Below are 13,596 nucleotides of genomic sequence, written 5' to 3' on the forward strand. Positions count from 1 at the left end.
GAACTTCTCTGGCTTTTCACCGTGATTTACCAGTACTGTTACAACAGAAGAGGGGGTTGGCGTCATTGCAGCCACCACAATAGTACTTGTTTGGGTATTTGTTTCAGTAGCCATCAATTCTAATATATAAAACAAAATTATAATTAGAATTTATACTACACAGAAAATTAAACCAAAGTCACAGAATTAAATTCTGTAAAAATAAAAGAAACAAGAATGTAACTTTTATTTTTCAATTAATTTGAAAATAAACTAAAATTTATTTACACAAATTAATTCCACACAGAAAATTAAATTCTGTAAAATAAAAGAAATAAAAAATATAACTTTTATTTTTCAATTAATTTGGAAATAAAATAAAATTTTATTTAACCAAAATAATTCCACACAGAAAAATAAATTCTGTAAAAATAAAAGAAATAAAAATTATAACTTTTATTTTTTCAATTAGTTTGGAAATAAAATAAAATTTTATTTAACCAAATTAATTCCACACAGAAATTTAATTTCAGTAACACTTCAATAATTAAAATACTGAAAACAGAATTTTAATTAATGAAAACTCAGAAAATAATTTCTAAAAAACCAAAATTAATTTTCTGACAAAATTTCACAAAAATATATTCTGAATTGTTAATGACATCAGTATCGTACTACTAGTTGTTGTCAAAGAAAAGAGACAGTATATTACTACTATCTGTCAAATAGCATATAATCACTATTTGTTTTTCCAACCAGAATATTATTTTGTAAATTCACAGAAAATAATTTTCTTTCGAAATTATTTACGAAGAATGAAAAAAGGGCAACAAACGAAAAATTCTGTAAACAGAATAATTCGAATCTGTCTTAAGATTATTGAAACAATCTTCTGTGTAAATAAAATAACTCGAAATAAATTCAAACAAAATAAATAAATAACATACCAGATTTATTTATCGAACCGAAATAAAATTAAGACCAAGTCGAGTGTGTGACACTCTGTCCTTAAGACAGATTCGTCCCGCTATGGTGCTTACGGTTGAGTGGCGTCTATCTCCCAGGATACAATGATCTTCACAAATTGTAGTAGCACTCCAAACAATTTGTTCGGCGAACCAAACCTGTGTTCTAACTCTCTGAATATTATACTAAAACTAATATGAAGAATAAAAACAAATGCAGTATTTTTGGACAGCAAAAAGACCACAAATAGATTGAATTTTTTCCAGGGCCTAAACCATTGCTGGAATGTAGTATTCATAGGCAAATATTACTGTCCAAAAAGGTTCCAATTTTGAAAGAACATAAGAGATTTCAAATGAACAGGTGCCAACTTATTCAAACAGTTTTAGCCGTTGCACATGGAATAGAACTTCCTTCCAACAGTTTCTGCCGTTGCACATGGAATAGAACTTCCTTCCAACCAATTTGAAAAAAAAAAAGCCGTTAGAGGACAAAGTTCTACACTACACTATTTGGAATAAATTTTATTAAACTATTTGCATAGTTTAATCAAACCAACAACCTTCACTGTTTGAAATAATTATATTAAACTATTAGATTTAGATTAAACAAATAAATCTAATAGTATAATAGATTTTAATAAAACCTGTTTGGAATATAAATATTAATCTTATTTGACAAACTTTAGGAAACCATTTAAGGAATCCAAAAATTTGAATTTAGATTTAAATTAAATTCCCACAATAATTTTTATTGAAAAAATTCAAATGAATTTTGTCTAAAAATTAATGTTAAACCTGAAAACGATGTCAATTTCTCATTCACTCATAAATGGTTTTGACGTTCCGTCTTCATCGTGTGACTTTCCACGCGGCAAGGAACACTTCACCTCTTCGGACACGTCCCAAAATATTTTAGAGGCCTACTTAATTTTGGGCTCAAAGTCGGCCTAAAATATGCCTTATATAAACCAATTTTCCAACAGATCATTCTTATGTAATATAGTTTTTATGGCAACACGTTTAGATTAGTATTTGATAACATTGTTAGTTTTTTTATTTTTTGTAAATGTGAAACAAGAAGTATTTTTAAAAATAAAAAATAAAGGCAAAAAACTTATTTGATATGCACAAATATATTAAAAACATATAATAATAATAATAATAATAATAATAATAATAATAATAATAATAATAACATGTTTAATGAGCTGACAAAATTAATGATAAGAGATGGGGATGTTGGCGGAGATTGGTGTTGGGGTAGTTGAAAGTGGACGAAGTTAGTAGTAGGTAGTGGGGGTGGCCATGTTGGAACATTTTTAAAATATAGGATAAAAATATTTCTAGTTTGGGAGTTTTTAAAATTTGTTGTACTTGTTTTTAAGAAAACCAGGCAATAATGCTAAATTTTTGTTGTACGTCTTTTTATAAAAAATTAAAAAATACTAAAAAAATTAATTTCCAAACGAGCCCTTAATTTATTTTTGACAAAGTCTTTTGTCAAAGCTTATTTTGCATTCTAATTTTTTGCAAAAATAGATTTCTAGTCTCTTGGTAGATTTGCAGACTTAATATGAGCTTTATCGTATTTCAAAAGCAATTTGTTAGTATTTGTGGGAGCCAAAATTAAATAGAAGCCCGAAAAGGTAAACGGGGCTCAAAGAAGTTCAATCCAACTAGGTCCAATTTGAGACCAACCTATTGGGCTGATTCAGAACCGAGTAAACATCATGGAAGAAAGCAGTGGCCGAATTACAAATCTCTCCTTTGAACAGTCAAGCCGAATAATTCAGATACATCGGCATTGAGTTGTCGAATGGAAACTAACTCGTTTCCATAGAGTGCAATGGGGAAGTGGGCCATGATAGAGGAAATGATGAGAAAATGCATAATATGTGATAAAAACCCAAATGAGAAACTCTATAAAAGAAAAGTAAGGTGAGGGAGAAAGGTATGTTCTAACAACTTGCACTCTAAGAAACCAAGGCACTTCTTCTTTCTAAAGAGTCTAACTTGCTTGTCAGAGTGTTAATTTCGGCACCCCTGACTGGAGCTTTTCTTCTGTTTTAAGCAGTAGCACAAGGATCTTTCAAGGGCTTGCTTGGATAAATGAGTATCCTAAATCCATTTCCTCACAATTGGTGTTGTCTGTGAGAATACTCAAACTCATCAATGGCAGACCTAACTCAAGATCCTTCGGTCACAGGAGACAGTATACTGCCGGGAACAGCGTTCGGTCCTAAATAAACCTCCGTAAGAAATCTTTGAACTTTGACCTAGCAACTCCTTCGTTACTTTTAACATCAGCAGAAGACGCCATGCAACCCTTATCAGTCAAGTAAAGCGCAACAAACAGAGCTTAGAAAACATGGCGGCTGATAATGAGCACCTACGCCAAGAGCTAGCGAAATCCTAGCAGACTGCACGGCAACAGAATCGATCACTAAAAAGGAAAGCTAAACAGAGACATCAGCGTCTGAGGCACAGTGATATTATCAATACACCGCCATCATCGAATGATGAACCCAGAAAATGAGGCCAAGTGGACACTTTTAGCTCGTCAAATGGGAGCCCGAGAGCATGTTACAACTGTAAAAGGACAGATAATGATTCAAGCTTAAAAGACAGGCACAATCATTTCGTACGACGTATAGCCAAAGTTGTCCTGCCCAAGAAGTTCAAAGCACCCTTGTTCACTTTATAGGACGAGAAATCGGATTCTACCGATCATGTTCGTCATTAAAAACAGGCCATGACATTGCATGCAAATGACGAAGCACTCATGTACTGGATCTTCCCCAACTGTTTGGGACCGCTCGCCGTCAGGTGGTACTACAAACTCGAACCGACTTTAATCGAAAGTTCCCACTAACTCCACAAGTCCTTCAGGGCCAGATTCATCACTAATGAAACTCAACCTAAATAGGCAGACTCTCTTTGGGCCATGAAGATAAAACAGAGAGAAACCTTGTGCGAATACTCAGCTCACTACTGGAAATGCTTCAATTTGGTAGATGATGGTTGCAATGATTCCATAGAAATCACTGCCTTCAAAATGGGACTACATCCTGATAGTCCACTTAGGAGCTCACTGGCTCGGAGGCCTCCTAAAACAATTTGGTCCCTGATGAAGAAAGTCAAAGAATACTGCAAAGTGGAAGATGATGCAATCAGGACTAAAGTCGGATTGTAGGCGAAAGAATCGGCAACACTTGTTGTGGTTCAACCTCTAACCGTCATACTACCAAAGAGAAGCCCCCTAAGGAGAAGTCTTGAAGCAAGAGGTTGATCAAGAAGAGAAAATCCCTGAGATCCATATCCGCGAGGTGAACAATACCAAGTAGAGAACAGACATTCTAAGCGGTCGGAAAGAAAGTATACTGAATTTTCTAAACCAATCAGTAAGATTTTGAGCAAAGTCTAACATCAGCCTTTCTTCAAATGGCCGAGTAAGATATTCGGGCCCCTTGACAAGAGGCGCAGGGATCGGATATGCGAGTACCATAAAGACCATAGGCACATGACTGACAAATGTTACGCTCTAAAAGATCTTCTAGAAGAGTTGGCCTAGGGAGGCTGACTAACTGAATACCTACCGAAGATAGAGAACATACCAATTGTGGTTGCTATACGCTTTGACTCACCATCGCTCGACATGATCCACATGATATACAATATACCCCCCATCAAACGAAGTAAATGTGGTTCGACTGCAATCCTCCAGTTCTATTCCTAAATCCGACATATCAACCAAACAACCTCGTTTGTGAAACGAAGTCAGCTTTCTGATGTAGATCTCAAAGGCGTCACCATTCAACATGACAACGTCCTTGTAATCAAGTTGTGAGTTAATAAGTTTTCCGTTGAGCGCATCCTGATTAACTAAGGGAGCACCTCTGAAATAATGTACAACAAAACATTTCTAAAACTTGGCCTTAGAGACACAGACCTGTTGTCAGCCGAGTATTCTCTTTTTGGCTTCAATGCCAATCTGGAGTACCCCCTAGGAAAAATTGTGCTACCAGTGCGTGTGGGCACCAGAACACTAGAGGTTGAATTCCTAGTTGTGAAACTTCCCTCACCCTACAATATAATCATGGGCCGAACTGCAAGCTATACCAAGCACTTACCATCAGCTACTCCGTTACCCAACTCGATATGGAGTTGAGCAAATCCATGGTTCACAGAGGTTAGTAAAAGAGTGTTACCTTTTGGCCCTGGTCAAGAAGCCTAAGGACTTAGAAGTAGACTTGATCGAAGTTTTGAACTATGAGAGTCTTGAGGACGTCGAAAAAACCCCGGCTGACAAAATTAGGGAGGATTTAGATCGAATAACTATCAAAGAGGATCCTAAAAGATTCTTCCTAATCGGCACGGGTCTTAATGTTGCCGAATGACAAGAGCTAATATCTTTCCTTCTCAACTATATCGACATCTTTAGATGGACATCGTATGGCATGCTAGGAATCGACCGAACCATTGCAATGCACAGCCTAAATGTCGACTCAGAAGTCGAGCCGGTCATTCAGAAGAGCTGTCGTTCAACCACCGAACATGCCCGCTGCCTTAATTGATGAAATCGATAAGTTACTAGAGGCTGGGGCAATCCGGGAAGTTACTTATCCCACCTGGTTGTCTAATACTGTCGTAGTGAAGAAGAAGACAGGATCATGGCGAGTCTACATGGATTTTACAGATTTAAATAGATCATGCCCAAAGGATTGCTTTCCTTTCCTTAGAATTGATCAACTCGTCGCCGCAACTGCCCAACACCAGTGCATGAACTTCTTGGATACTTACAGGGGGTATCATCAAATTGCCATGCATCTTGTTAACCAAGACAAAGTGACATTCCTTACCCCAAGCGGGACCCACTGCTACAAGGTCATACCTTTCGGATTGAAGAATGCTAGGGCAACATATCAAAGACTAGTCACAACCATGTTCAAAGACCAACTCGGCAAAACTATGGAGGTCTAGATTGACGACATTGTAGTAAAATTTAAAGCAAAAAAAGATTATTTGGCCGACCTTGCTACGACCTTTGAAATTCTTCAGAGATACAAAATGAAACTCAACGCTTCCAAATGTGCATTTGGCATTGGGTCAGGGAAGTTCCTCGGCTACATAGTAACTCATCCGGGGATCGAGGCGAACCCAAAACAGATCAAAGCTATTGTGGAACTCAGTTCACCAGAGTTGGTCAAAGGAGTACAAAAATTGATGAGAATGGCTGTAGCTCTTAACAGATTCATCAGTCGGTTTTCAGATCGATGTAGGCCATTTTTTCAAACACTCCGATAGGAAAGGTCATTTTAGTGGACTCCAGAATTCCAAATAGCTTTAGATGGCTTGAAAAACTACCTCAGTGTCACCCCACTTCTGACGCCGTCGACACTAGGAGATATACTCATATTGTATCTGGCAGTGTCTAAGTGGGCGGTCAACGCCATTCTACTCAAGAAAGAACTTGGAGAGAAGAAGCCTATTTTCTATGTTAGCAAAGTAATGGTGGATGCCGAGACCCGGTATTTGCCCTTAGAGAAATTAATTTTGGCTCTTGTCGTGGCTGCAAGGAAATTAATACATTATTTTCATGCCTACACTATAAAAGTACTGATAGACCACCCTCTTCGTTCAGTCATTCGAAAAGCAGAGTCGTCAGGACAGGTCTCCAAATAGGCAGTGGAGCTTGGACAATATGATATTCAAATTGCACCAAGGATAGCTATTAAAGGGCAGGTCCTGGTAAATTTTGTAACCGAATTCACCATGTAACCAGATTTGGACCCTCAGCCCTAGTTGGCCTCCAATCCATTACCACAATAGAGAATATATGTTAGGGATTGACAACTATATTGTGACGGGTCCTCTAATCAGCGAGGCAGTAGGGGTAGGAGTTGTGATCATGACACTTGAAAGAGCAGTGATCAAACAGTCTGTTAAACTCGGCTTTAACATATCCAACAATGAGGCTGAATATGAAACCCTATTGGTTAGCCTTAGAAACTCACTGCAGATGAGAGCTAAGCGAGTGCAAGTGTTTTTTGATTCAAAGTTAGTCATCAATCAGTCGAAAGGCGAGTATACAGCTAAAAATATTTGTATAACGGCTTACGTGAGGGTGGCCAACTCTTTGCCTGAGAAATTTGACTACCACGAACTTAATTAGATCATTAGGGACCAAAATACGCATGTTGATGCCCTAGCCTGTTTGGCTTCAACTATCAACTCCGAAGTCAAGTGAACCATTGAAATGGGGTTTTTTACCAGAGCCGAGCATCAATATTGTCGAGCTACCCACTGTAAATATCATCTAGGGGGTCCAAGTTGGATGGACCGTATTACAGCATTCCTTTCTTCAGATACATTACCGAAGGACAGAAAAGAAGCTCACAAGCCATGCAACAAGGCCTTGAGGTATTATCTGGACCCACAAGGCAATCTCTATAAAAAGTCTCTTTCCGGGACTTACCTGGAATGTATCCACCTGGATAAATTTAAAGACTTCTTGGCCGAAGTACATGAAGGTAGTTGTGGCGCCCATTCGGGAGGCAAGTCGTTAGCTCATTGAGCTGTTACTCAAGGATATTGGTAGCCGACTATACAAAATGATGCCGAGGAGTATGTAAGAAAATGTGAATGATGCCAAAAGTTCTTCCCTCTAACACATCAACCCACCAAAGAATTAAACTCTGTGACTAGTCCTGATCTTTTGCTCAATGGGGACTGGACATCATCGGAACATTGCCAAAGGCTCCCGGCAACAAACGGTTCTTGATCGTTGCAACCAACTACTTCACAAAATGGGTTGAGACCGAACCATTGACACACATATAAGACGTAGATGTCAATCATTTTGTATAAAAACAACATCATCACTTGATTTGGCATACCTAGGGTGCTTATCTCAGACAATGGCATGCAATTTGATTGCAGTGTATATCGAGAGTAATGGCCAGGCTGAAGCCTCCAATAGTCTTGGATGACATCAAGAAGTTCTTAGAAAAGGCCAAGGGCAAGTGGGTTGAAGAATTGCCGAGTGTATTTTGGGCCTATCGTATTACACCGAGGCGATCCACAGGGGAAACACCGTTCGCTTTGTGCTTTGGCAACGAGGCTATTATCCTCCTCGAAATCGGCCTACCAACCCTTCGATCAAGGGCTTTTGATACAGACCATAATGGCATGATGTTGGCTTTAGATATGGACCTACTTGACGAACGCCGTGATCGAGCTCGTGTGGCTATGGCACGATATCAGCAATAACTGGCTAAGTCATACAATCAACGAGTACATCCGCACCGATATGCTCCTGGTGAGTTAGTACTTAAAAAGGTTTTAGCCACAACCAAGAATCCGGCTGATGGAAAACTTAGTCCCAACTGGAACGGTCCGTATTAGGTTGATTCTATTGCCGGGGCAAGGACATATCAACTTTCAAATATGACTGGTAGGAAGTTACCCCAGCCTTGGAATTCAACTCACCTCTGCAAGTTTTATCATTAGTTTTACCGAATGTAACTCTTTTTGCACTCTTGGGGTGTAATTACAGTGTACAAGTGTTACCATGTGTTTTGTTCATATTCATCTGTGCTTTGTCCGCCCTATTCGCCGTGGCGCCCTTCATGCTCGGCATGCGTGGATGTTCAGCACAAAGCGCTAACGAAAGTCTCTGAATTTAGAGTGCCTTTCGTACTCAGTATGCGTGCATGTTCAGCATGAAACGCCAACAAAAGTGTTCAAATTTGAAGCACCCTTTATGCTCGGTATGCGTGCATGTTCAGCATGAAGTGCCAACGAAAGTCTCCAAATTTGGAGCACCCTTCGTGCTCGGCATGTGTGCATGTTCATCATGAAATGCCAATGAAAGTCTCTCAATTCAAAGCCCCCTTTGTGCTTGGCATGCGTGCATGTTTAGCATGAAGCGCAAACAAAAGTCTTCGAATTGGGAGCGCCCTTCGTGCTCGGCACGCGTGCATGTTCAGTACGAAGCACCAACGAAAGTCTCCAAATTCTGAGCACCCTTTGTGCTCGGCATGAGTGCATGTTCAGTATGCAGCGCCAACGAAAGTCTCCAAATCCAGAGCGTCCTTTGTGTTCGACATACGTGCAACAGCTTTTAAAATCCATTTTTAGTAAGAACAAATAGACAGAGTTGAATCCGTGAACGATGCCAAGCACAATTTTTATTATCATAACCAAATTTGATCAGAATACATTATGGGTATATTTATCCTAAAATCACTTGACATTCTACTTATAAGAAATTAAAATTAAAAATCTAACTGGAATCGACTACGGCGACTAAGTCTTTTCAAGATTGGCAACCTCTTCCTCATCGTCCGTTTTCTCGGCGTCATAGGCTTCAAATGGCATGGCATAGCTGTTATATAGTAGAGACCCCAAATCTACGCCCGTCGCTTGCAAAGCCTTAACCCAGCCATACTTGAAGCCGCGATTCTTGCATCGGCAAACATCATCGGCGAGTTCCTCTTTTGTCCTATCAATGCCGATCTTCTGCTCTTCATGGAATCCCCTATTGTAAGCTCGAAATTCTATGGCCTCGTGCGCAAAAATGCTGGCAGTATCTCTATCGGTTATCGTATGATCTAATAGGCATTGCGTAAGTGAATCTTTTGGAGGGTTCGCTACACCAGCCACTTTGAATTCGACAATCTTTACCTTTCAAGCCTTGTTCTCGGCTCACTCGATAAACTCCTCTAATTGGCACTCCAAATTCCATATACAACCATCTTGGTGATCAATTTCTTTTTGAGCAGCGCGAAGACGCATGCTGATTTCATAGGAGCTATAAAGCCCCTTAACAGCCCTATGAATTCGCTTTGTGAACACCTCATAATCACCTCGGTTGGCCACTAACTGGTGAACTTTGGGAGGAAATATTTGCCAAGTGAACTCAACTGCCACGTTTGGATCATGGACGATCGAATCAGCTTTGGTCATTGGTTTGTTTCCAATAAAAACTAAAAAATTTAAAGGTTGTGGTAGTTTGCTCGGCTCATTATGAACTAAGGATGGGATGCCTGTAGTTCTTGCATTTCCCCTCCTCTACATCCCACTCCTGGTGGATCTGCTCAGTTCATCTCTTCTGGGTGATCTGCTTCGCCTTCTAAGTGACTTACGCTCGTCCCTTTCTTTTTCTCCAGCTCCACCAGTTCCTGCGCGAACAGCATCATTGCGAGCTTCTTAATTCATCTTAGTGTCTAGCTCTGCTAAGCTTTTTCCTTCTCTTCTGCTGTTGTAAAAAAGCCTACCTTACATACGCGATCTTGAATACCTCAGTGAAGAAATTTCTCTGCATACAGTTTTGCTCAGATTTTTCTTTGCAAAGACTAGCCCTCTTTGTGCAATACAACAACTTATTTAAGGCACTTATGGATGGCTACGAATATCGCTTGGCATTAACTACACGCACTACATTCGATGCCCCATAAATATCTCTAGGTGCGCAACATCACATTATTGTGAAAGGCCGGTAGACAATATAATACGCAGCGCATATGCAACGTTCTTAACTGGGGTAGGGGCAGATATAAGAATCTATTTGGTATGAAACGTATTCGGTGGCAGAAAATTGCTGAATTAACATCCAGTGCCCCACTCGATCACCTAGTCCTTACATCGAATCTATATGTCCGTAGACAATATAATACTTGGCGTATATACAACGTTCTCAACTGAGGCATGGGTAGATATATGGATCTATTCAGCATGAAATGTATTCAGGGGTAGAAAATTGCCGAATTAACATCCAGTGCCCCACTCGATCACCTAGACCTTACGCCGAATCTACATGTCCATAGATAATATAACACTCAGCGTATATGTAATGCTCTCAACTGGGGCAAGGGCGGATATATGAATCTATTTGGCATGAGATGTAGAAGAAACAAACTAGAAAATGGTGCCACATTGGTATTTAATACCCCATTTTAAGCACTTGTTGCACTAGATTACTTGGTCTTTGAGCCAAATGAAGATATGATTTTTATCACTTTGCACAACTCATATCCATCTCATAACGCCAATCTTGAGATTTGTCAACAAGTGTTTAGTAAAAGTTGATTAACATTAATAATCCAATAAAACATAATTTGATGCACAATGGACTTTTTTTCATTAATAAACTGATTTAGTACATGTGTTTCACTTTATACATGAAAACAACCCATACACACCAAAAATAAAAATAAAACCTAGAAACGAGCAACGTTTACAAAAATCAACTAGAGTAACTAAAATTAAATCTAAGGAGACCACTATAAGTTCCACGTAGCCGCCACTCGACTTCAATTTCCTTAAATTTCCTCAAGGTCCGACTCCAAAGGCTCTACTTTTTCTTACTCATATGGAATCGGCATCTCTAGTGTGACTTGCATGGCCACTAAGGCTTTGAGTTAGCCGTGCTTGAAACCCTTATTTTCAAACTTTAAGGCCTCATCGGCATATTTTTCTGCAGCCGACATTTCCTCGACCTCAAAGGCTTTGGTAGCCGCCTACTGTGCTTCCTTAGATGTCGACTTAGCCTACTGGAGTTCAACCTTGAGTCTCTCCATATCCACTTGTGTCATCTTCAAAGTGGCATCTATGAAGTTTGCTCGCTCTTTGGTGGCACGAAGCAACAAATCCACATGCCTTGTCTTCTCTTCCTTCGTAGCGGCTTTCACATGCTCTTCTTTAACCTCTTTCGCCTGGCCTCAGCCTTCTACGTTGCAATGGCCAGATTGGCTATAGCTAATTTAGCCTTATTTTTCTCGACCAACACCTTAGCCTTCAACAAATTGATTAATTCCACAGCACCATGTTGGCGACGGTCAATTTCTACAATCTGTTCGGCGGCCTACAAAAAAAAAAATAGAAAGGATCAAGGAAACCAGGCATAATTGAATGTTAAAAACAAAATATGGTACACTAACCAGAATGGCTGATTACATGACCAAGGCGATTGAAACCACATCCGGTTCGGTACGAAGTGCAGCTTTGTCGACAGAAATGGTGATGGCTGTGGCCATACCCAACACCACAGCAGGATCCTTTTGTGCAGAGGCACCGGTTGGAATTACTGATCCTTTCACCTTCGGCTGGATCATGAATGGCGCTACGAGATCAAGAGTGAGAGAATGTCAGTTGTTCAATAATGTTAGAGGATTCAGCAGGGTGCTTCTCACCTCTCTATTCAGCCACCGTTTCCTCAGCCGTTGACTCCAAGATAAGTTGTGCTGATTTAACTGGGGTAGCTTCAGTGACTTCAGTCACCACTGGAGGAGGAGCTTCTTGACTGCCCTCAGTGCTTGTTTCTTTTTTCCGTGCCGCCATCTTCTCGGCGTTCCTTCTCTTGGCAAACTGATCAAGGGATTCAGAAGCCAACTTGTTCAGAAGCCAAGTATAGCTCTCTACTTGGTTGATCTTCAACTTGGCTAGAGTCCAACTCGGCATTTGCAACTTGTACAAGTACTTGTTTTTCAAACTCGGCGGCCTTGATCGACACCTTGTTTGGCCTTGCGATCATCATCGCTGGCTTGCTCACTGGGCGATGACTCCCCTAGTGCAATATATCCCTTAGATTAACAAAATTTGGAAACACGAGAGCCACGAGATGTTGTTCGCCTCTCGGATTGGGGATATGATCGGCCGTAGTGAACGTTGCATAAAATGGGTTATATTTGAGCAAGACATGGGTGGCCCGACCTTGTCCTTACAAGTTAGGCCGACCAACAAAGCCCAGGTGTAGACACCCTATTTTTGACCGACCTCAAGACTTTGATGTCATCGTTTGTGCACTCGGTGATTGCGCATGTTTGTGCTTGTTATGAGTTTCCGGGGGTTTCGGCTGAATACCTTGTCTCGGGGCCTCTTAACTCTTTTCTTTTTGGTTTGCTTTTGGACCATGCCTTGGTGCCTTTTCCTGGAGGGAGAGAGAGGCCTGTAGGCCACTTTTTGTAGCTGTAGGCTACTTTTTCCTCTTGTAGGCCACTTGTAGTGGCCCGTAGGCTAGTTTTCGGGGCTTTCGGCTAAGCGCCTTGTCTTGTGGCCTCTTAGCTCTCTTCTTTTTGGTTTGTTTTTGGACCATACCTTGTTAACCCTTGCCTAGAGGGAGGAGAGGGACTGTCGGCCACTTTTGGTGGTTGTAGGCCATTTTCTCCTCTTGTAGGCCACTCGAAGTGGCCTACGGCCATTTTTTTGTTTTTGCAGATATTTTTAGTGCCAGCTGTGCCAGTTGTTGGCCACTGAATGCATCATCCATACACATGTATAGAGGGATTCAAGCAAACTCTAAGCTTGTCAAGCAAGCTTCTCCTTGCTTTGGTTATATAAGGGGAGCTTCCTCTCCCTTTGAGAGAGGTTCAGATTTTTTGAGAGCAAAAATTTACTCTCTCTCTAGATTTCTCTCTCTCTCTCTCTCTTTCTCTCTCTCTCTATATATATATATATATTGTGCTTGAAATTGGATTTTTTCTTCACATATTTGCACACAACCTCTTAGCCAAACACTCCTACTTTGTTGCTGAGGTCTTGAGGGTCTTGTTTGGAGCCTAAAAGTTGGTTTTTGGCTCAAGAAGTTGCTGTTGTTGCTGTGCTTCAAAAGTAATCCCTTTATCCTATTTTAAGCTTATTTTTGTATACA

Source organism: Camellia sinensis, chromosome 7, assembly GCF_055761805.1.
Source record: "Camellia sinensis isolate YWXY chromosome 7, ASM5576180v1, whole genome shotgun sequence".
Lineage (NCBI taxonomy): Eukaryota > Viridiplantae > Streptophyta > Magnoliopsida > Ericales > Theaceae > Camellia > Camellia sinensis.